Raw genomic sequence first — 11206 nt, forward strand, 5'->3', positions numbered from 1 at the left:
ATATATAATATACATAAATATGCTTAGCTAATGTCTAATGTACAGAGATTCTAAATAGATAGAAGTTTTTCCTCGCTCAAATATTTTTATTAATTTATTTTTTCCAACCTGATAAAAAAAGATTTAAATTTCTGAATATAATTATAATTTTGTTACGATTCAAATTTTTCTCCTGATGACTTGTTTTTCTCAAAAATCTGCTTTAGGATCGTAAAAATTTTCAATTAAAACTTGTGATTAATAAGTATTCATGTTTCCTATATCCGCAAAATCTTAAAGCAAATCATCTGTCCTCATTTCATTCAATTTTATATTATACAAATGAATTATGAATACTGTAGATATATTATACGCAGTGGAATTGGTAGCTGAAACTAGTGTCATCTATTTGGATGGAGAAATGGAAAACCATAGTAAAAAATCACAAAACAATTGCATAGTCTAATAAATGTGGAATATTGTTGTTAAGGAATCTGTTTAGTTATTAACACTGTGAGTATATATGCACAATGGAAACAGTAGATAAATTTGATATAATAAGTATAAATGGAGAAATAAGGAAATGAGGTACACATGGAAACAACAGAAGGATCTGATGTCATAGGAAGAAATGGAGAAGTAAAGAAATGAGAGTTGACATTATTTACATTAAATATTAACACTTTAGATATTCAGACTAAAATCAGTTGATGAAAGCACTTACAGACTTTGTCCTCGCCAGATGTGCAATAGTAATGTGCTCAGAATTTAAGTGCCAACAGACCAACCACCGTATATTTAGCTTATATCTATTCACTTTGTTAACTGGAAAAATATATATTTATGTGTTGACATTATTTAACTCTTTTCATTATTTATGTGTTGAGTTTTTATCATCTACATAAAAAGTTGAGTTGCAACAAATACATATGTTTTTTGTCCAGTAACATATTATATATATCCCGGATGCGGGTGACATCACCGCCTATGCCGCGTGTTGAGGCAGTTAAGAGGCATGTGGCTTGTTACATGGGCCTCTGGCAGCCCGGACAAGCCACGCCATGCCAAACTGCTCGAACCTTAAATTCGCCGGAAGGCGATGCAATTGGTATTTTCGCAATGTCTCGGGGGGATGGGAATGTCGTTTGGCTGTCTCGTCTGGAGCAGAGGAGCGTTGGAGGAATGTACAGGGAGTTGCAGGCGCCATTCAATGCGCTGCAACATACGAGGAGCAAGGCGGTTATTAAGGAGGCCATCCTTACCGCTCAGATGAATCACAAACCAGTCGAGTGGGTAATTGCTTGGGATTCTGACAATCCAGAGGAGTGGGTAATTGCTTGGGATTCTGGAGGTATTGCTGGAGAGGCAGGCCATAGCCATATGCCGAGGGAGAGACTTAGGATGTGCAGTCGCAGAGGCATGTCTCGAGGGCGCTCAGGCTCCCAGAGGCCTGAAATCTCTCCTTTGTCTTCACTTGAAATCACCTCTGAGCAAAACAGGCCTCCAGGCCGTAATGCCAGAGGCAATTGTTGGGGTATGCCGGAGTGTGGCCATGCGGAACATCCGGCCATTCGCTACAGAATTCCCTGTGCCTTTGCTAACAATACTCTCATAGTGTCTGTTACTGTGGAGCATTGCAGCAGTGTTCGGGGGCGCATGGACACGGTGACAGTTCCGCGGGTCGATATGGAGACTCCCACTGTGGATTTCACGCGCCCGGTCCAGAAGGATGAAGCTGGCCCCAGCGAACCTGTTCGCAGAAGCTCGAGTCCGGGTAGGGAGCCTGTGCAACGAAGCTCAGACAAGGGCAAGGGAGCTGCGGAAAATCTCAAGGGACCTGCTTCTGATGAGCCGCATTCCACGGATGAAGATTAGCGCTGCACTCGCCAAGTCTGGGAAGCAAGGGATGAATTCCTCTGACCTTTTCATTTTCAGTTCTTTGCATTTCTGTCATCTAGCTCAGGACGGTAATCTCTGTCCATATCGCCATAGTTTCAGTCCACGCGTCGTCCATCATGTTCACCATGTTGTCCATCATCCACCGTGTCATCTCTGGAACTCTTCATGTCGGTCACAGCATGTTACGTGTCGGTCTCAGTTTGTTATGTGTCGCTCCTCTCAGCATGGAAGTAATGTATATGATCTTCGTTGAAGAAACAGGGCTTTGGCCTAGCTGTAATTTTTGTAACATTTTTGACTTTTTTGTAATATAAATAGATCAGTTTTACGGAGAAAAAAAAAAAAAACATATTATATATAACTTTTTAAATATATCAAGGATTTAAGAACATTTTATTCTATTCCAGTTTTCAAAATTTTAGTGTTTAAAATGGATTTTAGTGTTTATTCTATTATTATGACGTTCTTTTTAGATTATGGTATATGGAGAGCATTAGTGTCTTTGCTCTCCTGGTTATGTTTGCAGGGAAAAAATATGTCCTGTAAAAAATGACATCCTATTTTGTCTTTGTTGAAGAATCCATAGAGCCCTCCCCCATGGAGTGTGCGGGTTACGAGCAGTATGTGCATCTCCCCGAGCTCAGTGCCATGTGGAAATTCAAGGAATGGCCTGGTTGGTCTAGAGAGGGGTTGGTAAAGGCTGCCTTACAGTCATTCGAGATTACTTTTCAGTTTGTTTTGTCTGTCCTCTGTGACACAAGGACTTACATTGACAAAGAGGAATGGAAGAGAAGGCTTGAATCCTTAATTAGTTCCCAGATTGAGTTGATTTCAATGATTTGTGAAAATGACAAGCAGGTTCCCACTCTTCAGTTGTTAGTAAGTAGTGGTGTTCGCTCATGGAAAGTTTTCCATGAGGTATGGCAGAGACCTGGTGCTTTACTTGTGGTTAGTAGAACAAGTGAAGAGAGCTTACTTCCTCGTTTGGGTACATGGAAAAGCGCTGAAGCTATGGTTTCTAGAATATGGCTTGCCATTGAAGGCCATATGCAGAGGATTCCCTTCACTTTAGGTCTGGGGGAACCAAATATGTCAGGTAAGCCTCTTCTTGAATATGATAGAATCTACAAGCCAAGATATTTGCACTCTTTAAAACAACATAAACAGTTCCATAATCTAGAAGATGCCAAACTTTGCAATGTCCTCCAGATCTTTGAGGCCTGGGTATTTGTAGGCCAACAATTGTTGCACAGAGTATATGAAATAATAGACTCTGGGGATTTTGTAGGAGCATCCATAGACTGTTGGATGGTTGAAAGGATGTGGAACATGCTCACAGAAATTGTGAATTTGCTTCTAGTGATGGACCCAGATGATTTCCTTTGCCTTAAACACCAGTTGGCAATTAGCAGCACTAGTACGCTTGCAGGCGCATATTGCCTTCGGCCTGCCCCCCTTAGAGACCTTACAAATGCACGCAAGGAACTAAGGCATCTGGTGCCCAAAGTCATGGGTGTTGAGGTTGATCCAAAGGGTGGACCAAGGCTCCAGGAGGCACTTATGCATTTGTTTCATTCACATGGGCTTCGCTCACATAACACTTCAGGTGCTTATCATGTTGCAACAATACATGTTTTGTTGGCCTTCCAGGCAATAGAAGCCGTGGTGAAAAGGTTTTTCTTCTCATATCAGCAGCTGGTAGTAACAGCCATGGGTAGCATTGAAATGAAGGGTCCATCATATCTAGGTGCTTGTGATGCCCTGCGTCAGATATATTTTGAACCACCTTATTTCCCTAGTGTGGATGGTGCAAAGACATTTTTGGGTTACTATTGGCACTAGAAGTCTACAACTATGGTGGATGGTACACTGGAAGATCTACAGACAAATCAAGTGAAGTTTAGAAGACAAAGAACAATGCGTTCAGTTTTTCAAAGTATTACCCCAAATTCATACATAGACTTACATTAATAGTTTTGAGTACTATACATAGAATTATATTGGATATAGGATTAGACTCATTTTTGTTCATCACCATCAGTAGGACCAATCAATAGAACAGTGCTAGAAATTTGGAAATTTTTTTTTTTTCCCTCTCCAACATGGATAGGATACTAAGGATTCATAGTGTGCAATTCCTCCTTCGTTAAATAGTGTAAAAGATTGTCAAAAATTAAAAAGGTAATTATTAAAATTATTAAATTTTACGAGTTGTTTCTTTTTTTAATTTTTTAATTCTTTACCTAAATTTTATGATGAGTTTAATGATATTTATATAATTCATTATAAATTTTAACATGAAATGTAGTTTAATGCTGTTATTTTTTTATTTTTTTTTAAGATTTTTTAATTCAGTGTGTGAAACTGAGATAATTATAATTTTAATTTGTTAAGTTTATTTAATGGAATGCATCATAATTTTTTTGATGCATTATTTTTTTTTTTATATATTTTATCAGATTTTTTGTTTTTTAAGATTTTTTAATTCACCGTGTGAAATTGAGATAATTATAATTTTAGATTATTGAATTTATTTAATGGAATATATCATAAAAAATTTAATGTATTAAATCTATATCATATTCAAGCTACATTCCTACCATAAATATCCACTCATTTCCAAAATTTTGAGAAAAAATATTAGATAATGCATTTCGGATTGACTAATAACATATAATTAGTATAGTTTTTTATCTCTACATTTATTTTACAAAGTACTCTGATACTTCTTTATACTCTACTTTAATTTTCTTGCACATGGCCTTGTGTTATTGCTTAGGATGTCATTTAATTTAACTGAATTTATGGTAAAGGTATAAATTTTTCCTTTAGTTCTTCAATACTAATTTGTTTTAGTGAGATTGTAAATTTTAGTCAAATTATTTCTAGTATAGTATCATTTATAAAATACGTTGTTCTTTAATCATGTAAGTTTAAATTTAGAACATTGATAATGCATATTGCTTATAATCATTCTCACTCTTAATATCTATAATTTGGCTTAACACTTATCATTTTCTTGCAGATTGACACACGGTTCGCTCGCTTGTGCAGAGCCTAACCCCACAGTTTACAAAGAACAAAAACAATCATTGTAATTTTTCTTTCGTGGGTGACTGGCAACCTTTAGTGAATTGCCTTCACCTCTGCAATTGTTTTCCATATAGTTCAGATTGTTTTAATAATCAATATTAGTAGGGCAATTACTTAGCCTTTACTTTAAAATTTTTACATTTCACACATAGCTTAATAAGGGGAAAAGTAAGTGGCCATAATCCATATATTTTTTCAATTTGTTTTGCTATTTTACCCAAGTCAAATAGTTTAATTAGCAAAGGAGTAAGTGGCCCATAATTCACTCATATTTTTTACTAACCAAAGCATCTTTACTTCATTAGCATTGGGACTAGGAACTGGTGTTATTAAAGAAAGGGAGTAGCCCTTGCTTCCCTTGCGTATTTTAGACGATCCTTGGCTTGCATCTGAAATATTTCTCAAAGCACTCAGTTTTTCATCTCCCTTTTTAGGCTCACATAGTGTAATAGGAAGGAAGTAAGTGGCCCATCAACCACACATTATTTTATTTGCAGGTAAGGAACAAACATAATTTAGTGTAAGTAGACGAATTTGAAAAGGATCATCGAATATCCACATGACTACAAACTTTGTATGTTCACTCTGTCACTTACAGACACATTTCACTACACACACTAAGCTACTCTAAACTTTGAACAAAGGGAATCAAGTGTAAAAACCTTTTGTACTTAGTTTATTTAAGCTTAATTTTTCACACCATAAGTGAAGGAAGACAAAAGCAATCATAACTTGAACAAACTAAATTTCCCCACATGGGCCACAAAATAATTTATAGGTTAGGTTAGGACTGTTGGGGGTAGGCATCCAACAAGCCGCCATGGTCATGTTACATTTTGAAACATAGAAGTTGTCTTTTAGGGTGCTTCAAATCCTTCAATTAGTCCACGGAAAAGACAACCCAGGCAGCACAGAGACCCGACTCAGAGGGGGTTCGGCTTAGGCTCAGTGCGTGCGGTCCTATATGGGGCTACCCAACCTGTATAGTGCTTGGTACTGATAACCGATTACCAAGAAGCTAAAGACTCAACTGCCTTCGTGAGACGAAGGTATTCTATTGGCCAAATTTTAGGGCATCTTTCCCTATAGGTGGAGGTGTGGGAAGCACTAAAGCCTCATTCAATACCTTGGTTGATTCTTTTCGTTGCTGGAAGCGTCACCATTTCTTTCGGGACGTAGCCCCAGTACTCGTCATTTTTTGGCTGATGGAAGCGTCACAAGTTCTTTCGGGACGTAGCCCCAATATCCGTCATTTTTTGGCTACTGGAAGCGTCACCAGTTCTTTCGGGACGTAGCCCCAGTACCCGTCACAAAAGATATCTCCCCAAGGCCCAGTTACTTATAGAGTGGAAAGGACGAATAGGTCTTCATAGGACCTTTTATCATACGCAAAACAATCTAAAATATTTTCCTTCTTTGATTGATCACATAGCTTAACTTAAAGGGAAAGTAACACTTTATTTTTCATTTTGCTTTATGTATGTAATTTCTTTTTATACACATTCCTCTCCTCACCACAAAAGTGACACAAATTCCATTTTAAAAATACATAAATACTTTACTTTTTCATATTAAGAATAACAAGACAATGCTACACAAAACATTCCAATTCTTGTTTCACCTGAATATACATTAAAATAAATTCTACAAATAAAAATTGAAATGAAACATGTTTTTTAACTGATTTAAAATGAATTATTGGATAACTTGTTAATTATTTTGATATTTTTTGGGTAGAATAATTGGAGGTATTATCTTTTGTGACATATTTTATGATATGTCTTAATTTTGAGATTTAGAATTTAAAACCCTCTAAAGTTATTTTGGGATATGAAGTGAGTGAAAGCTTTGTGAGCGTAGCTCTCTGCCTCTTGATGTCGTTTTACACACCAATTCTAGCATTCAAACAATGTGAAAATCACCTTAATCAAATTTCATATGCAGAAGCTATGCCTCCCACAAGTTTAGCTAACTAGTTCATACGGTGGTACCAAGTGGACGCTGCATCAACACCATTACTTAGATATGTGGAGTTAGTCACGTGTGGACATTCAAGAAGATCCTAAAAGGTCCAAAACCATAACACTAATAGTGGCTTGAAAAATGTGAAAACCCTAAACCTTAAATAGTTTCCAAGCTATGTTAAATACTACGTCACTAGGAAGAGAAGGGGTTCCATCTTTTTAGGATTGTATTAAAACATAGTTGAGCACAACATCTAGGAGTGGCATTTGAGATCAAAACAAAGGAGAAAGATAATTTGCAACAACCATATAGACAACAATGTCATAGGCAACTCAATCGTAAATGCCCCTTTCTTTGTATTTGTATTTCCATAATTAAATAAAAAAGAGTAGAGTATAAGCCTCACCTTCTAATTAGGTTTTCTTTTATATGATATCCCCTGAGTTATATCTTGTATTAAATTATATGATTTTGATATTCACTTACTTTTTTTTTCTTTTATGGGTTTAAATATTTATATGTATTTAACACTAACGAACTGTTGGGACATGCGAAAACCCTAATCTGAAATCATTATCAAACTATGTTAAACACCAGGTCACTAGAAAGAGGGGGTTCCATCTTTCTAGCATTGTATTGTCTCGTGGTAGAGTAGAGCATCTAAGAGTTAGATTTAAGAGCATAACATAAGAACCATTTAGAATACAATGTCAAAAAAAACTCTGTAATAAATACTCGTTTTTCTGTATGTAAAGTTTCATAATTAAATAAAATATAATAGAATATAAGTCTGCTTTTTAATTAGATTTCTCTGATATCATATTTTATAAATTACATCTTTTATTAAATCATATAACTAATATTTCCATTTACTTATTATTTTTTTAAATTTTTTTTTTTTGTAAGCTGAGGAGAGTCCCTTTTTTCTATTATCATAAATTGAGATCAATACAAAACTGTGGTGATCTCAACCCGCCCCTAAGGGAAACCGGGTTTCTTGACCACCTGAAGTTTTTAATAGCAAGCCAAAAATAGTATATCCTCAGTCTATCTTTCCAAGCTTTATAAACTGCGATCCTATATCTATTTAAACTGTTTTTTGTCTGCATATTAAAATAAAAACAGCAACCTACAAAAAGCTGACTGTAACTAGAGGGAGATTTTGCATAAAAACCTCTTTACATCAAGCCTTCTCTTACTGGTTCATTGTTCCTGCCTGTTGCTCCTTTTCCTGCTTGATTCCCGATCCTCCTGCTTGTAACTGCTGCTGAATTTCGTCCATCTTCTTGTCCTGCATGAGCAAGGTAATCTGAATATTCCTCAGCTCCTTTTTCAGGTTTGGTATCCCCTGGGATAGTTCTGCCATTTCCATGGCTACTTGTTCCATGGCTTTGGCAAGGAGTCTCTTCATCACCCAATATACGTGCAGAGATTGTTTATATAGGGTCATTCGTCCCCTCGTATTACTCGGGTCCGGGAGAAGATACTCCCAGTCCTCCATTTCCGACTCCGACTGAGCCTGCATTGACTCTTCTTCCAGGTGTTCAATTATCCTTCGAATTTTTGGGTTTGTGTTATGGCAGTATGCCCTTTCAGCAGCCTGCACTCTCCTTCCTATCTCCCTCCTCCCTTTTTCTACCTTTCCTTGTTCCGCTGGCCTCCCCTGCTTCTGCCATCCCTCCTCCGCTTCTTCTTCCTCGCCCGCCTCTTTCTCCTGCTCCTCCCCTTCTCCTCTGTCCTCCCCTGCCTCGCCGTCCTCTTCTCCCTACTCTTCTTTCGTAATCCTCTCCTTCTTCCTCAATCTGGTACCCCTCCTCAACCTCTCGGCCTCTTTTCCTCGTCTGAGTCCTACCCGACCTTCCGCCCTTGCCATAATCTTCATATCCAGGTACTTCTTTCTCTGGCTCAAAGTCACGAATGTCGACCTCATCCTCCGAATCGTCATGGATTGACAGAATTTCTTTCTCTGTCTCCTCCTCCGCAATGCCTTTGCCTTTCTCCTCGCGTTCCTCTCGTTTCTGAATGCCTCCCTCAGCCTTACTTCGCGTCCATCTCCCTGCACCCATGCTCCTTCCCTCAGCCATTATCCCTTTTCGCCTCAGATTTTCCTAACTTCCTTCTTTCTGTTGCAGGTTCCTGGTCCTTCCCCGCCCTTGAACTATGCTCGTCGACGCTTTGTCACCCTTCTTCGTTCTCCTGCATGCCCCTCTCCTGTTTCTTTTGTCTTGCCACCTTCTCGCTTTAAACTTTCTCCTCTGCCTCCTTTTCTTATTGACTAACTTCCTTTCCGCTCCTCCACCTATCTTATCTTTGCTATCATGAGTCCGCCCATCCCCTGTCAGCCTGACATCTCCACCTCCCTTCATCGGTACTCTTCCCTCACCTCTCCTTGGGATGATATCCTTTTCCGCGGTTCGCTTGATCCCATTAATCATGATTTGATCTCTGCTTGCCCGTTCCTGCATGCTCCCTGTCCGGGCATTTATTGTCCTGTCTACTCTCTTCCTCCTCACGATCGGAAGTCTATTGATTATCCTTTTTCCGGGCAATTGATTCATTATGATCTTGGATTATTATATTTTTAAGTTCACTCCAGCTCGGTTCATCCTCTATTGATGGCCAACTAACGTCCAGTCTTCTGTTCGACTCTTTACTCCCCCAATTCGCCAGCAGATCCGCCGCTCTATTCCCTTTTCGCCTTACATGGCTTATTATTTTATATTCAATTCTATTTAGTAGCCCCTCAATGTCTTGAATGATCCCCGCAGTCCTCCAACTTTTCGTTACTTGTTCCCAACTCCTGCCATCCCTTAGTTTTCGGAGCATCTCTATTGTGATCTGTGAGTCTCCTTCGATTTCCAGGTTCATGTACCTATTCCTTACTGCGATCCGTAATCCCTGATGTACCGCCCAAAGCTCTGCTTCGTTATTCGTCATTTCACCTCCCCATTCCGCAAACACCCACCTTGTATTTTCCCTGCTGTCCCTGAAGATGCCCCCCAGGCCTGCTTGCCCTGGGTTTCCTTTGGACGCCCCGTCGAAGTTCAACTTAATCAAATGTTCTCCAGGATATCTGAAATGGTTAGGGCTCTGTGTGAGAGGTCCGATCCTTTTCTCTGCTCGGGGGTAGACCATGCTAAATTCCATATTTAATTTGGAAACTATTCTCCATTCTTCCTGATTCATTTTCCAGTCCTCCTCCTCCCATACCTCTGATAGAACAGTTTCTTTTATCGATCTACATATTTCTTCCCATATTCTTGCAGCTTGGCAGCTTTTATCCCTGAAAATCCTCCTATTTCGTTCTTTCCAAATAGACCATATGACGAACCCCACTGACAAATTCCATACTCTTCTTACTACTCTACTGAGGAATTTTCCTTTGCCCCATTGCATCATAGTATTCATGATGTTGTTCGCATCTCTTTTTGTTTTTCCAAAGAGTACTCTGATTTCCTCCCACAAACTCCTCGCAAATGGACATTTATTAAGTATATGCTCTTGGGTTTCAGCTTCTTTTCTGCATAAGCTACATCTTGAGGGCCCATAGAAGCCTCTTTGCTGGATTTTGTCCCATGTCAGAGTCTGCTCTTTGCTCACCAACCATGCAAAAATTGTTACTTTCGGCCACCACTTGCCTTCCCATATTACTCTCCAATCAACAACTCCTTCCTCCCTTTCCTGTTTCGTTGCTAAATAATACGCTTCTTTTACTGTATAGGTTCCTTTCATAGATTTTCCCCACCTGAGGATATCCCTTCCTGGTCTGATTTTAATTTTCCTCAATTCTACCTCCTTAGTATATAATTTTTCTATATCCTAGTTTATATTTTCATACCATTCCTTTGGCCTCCTCCAAACCCTCCATATATCATTGGACTCTCCCTCTTTCCAGTAATCCCTCACATATTCTAATCCTGCCCTCTTTGCTTTTTGTTGGACTTCTTGTAGGGTTTGTATCCTTGCCAATTTATCTCGCTGCTGCCATCCTTCCTCCCAGAATCTGGCATTGCTCCCCTCACGGATTTCCCAAAAGGCATGATTATTAACTATGTCCCTATTATGGCTTGCAAGTTCCCAGATTGAAGATCCTTTTGGGATTTCCTCAGCTCTCAATCTTCCCTCTACTATTTCCTGCATATTATATTTTTGATTCCATATTCTCTTCCATACATCATTTCCCCCCTGCACCCATCTCCACCAAAGTTTTGCCCCTAGTACCTTATTTAAAATTTCCGGATCTCTCACACCCAGACCTCCTTCTTCTTTT

The 11206-nt window shown here is 38.7% G+C and overlaps 1 pseudogene; it reads left to right on the plus strand.

The window, feature by feature from the left end:
* The first annotated feature begins 2427 nt into the window (after positions 1 to 2427).
* Positions 2428 to 3720, plus strand: LOC149252968 (nematode resistance protein-like HSPRO2 pseudogene; annotated as a pseudogene).
* The last annotated feature ends 7486 nt before the right edge of the window (positions 3721 to 11206 follow it).

Source organism: Pinus tabuliformis, chromosome 7, assembly GCF_031772625.1.
Source record: "Pinus tabuliformis cultivar Carrire ecotype Pingquan chromosome 7, CPIR1, whole genome shotgun sequence".
NCBI classification, from domain to species: Eukaryota; Viridiplantae; Streptophyta; class Pinopsida; order Pinales; family Pinaceae; genus Pinus; species Pinus tabuliformis.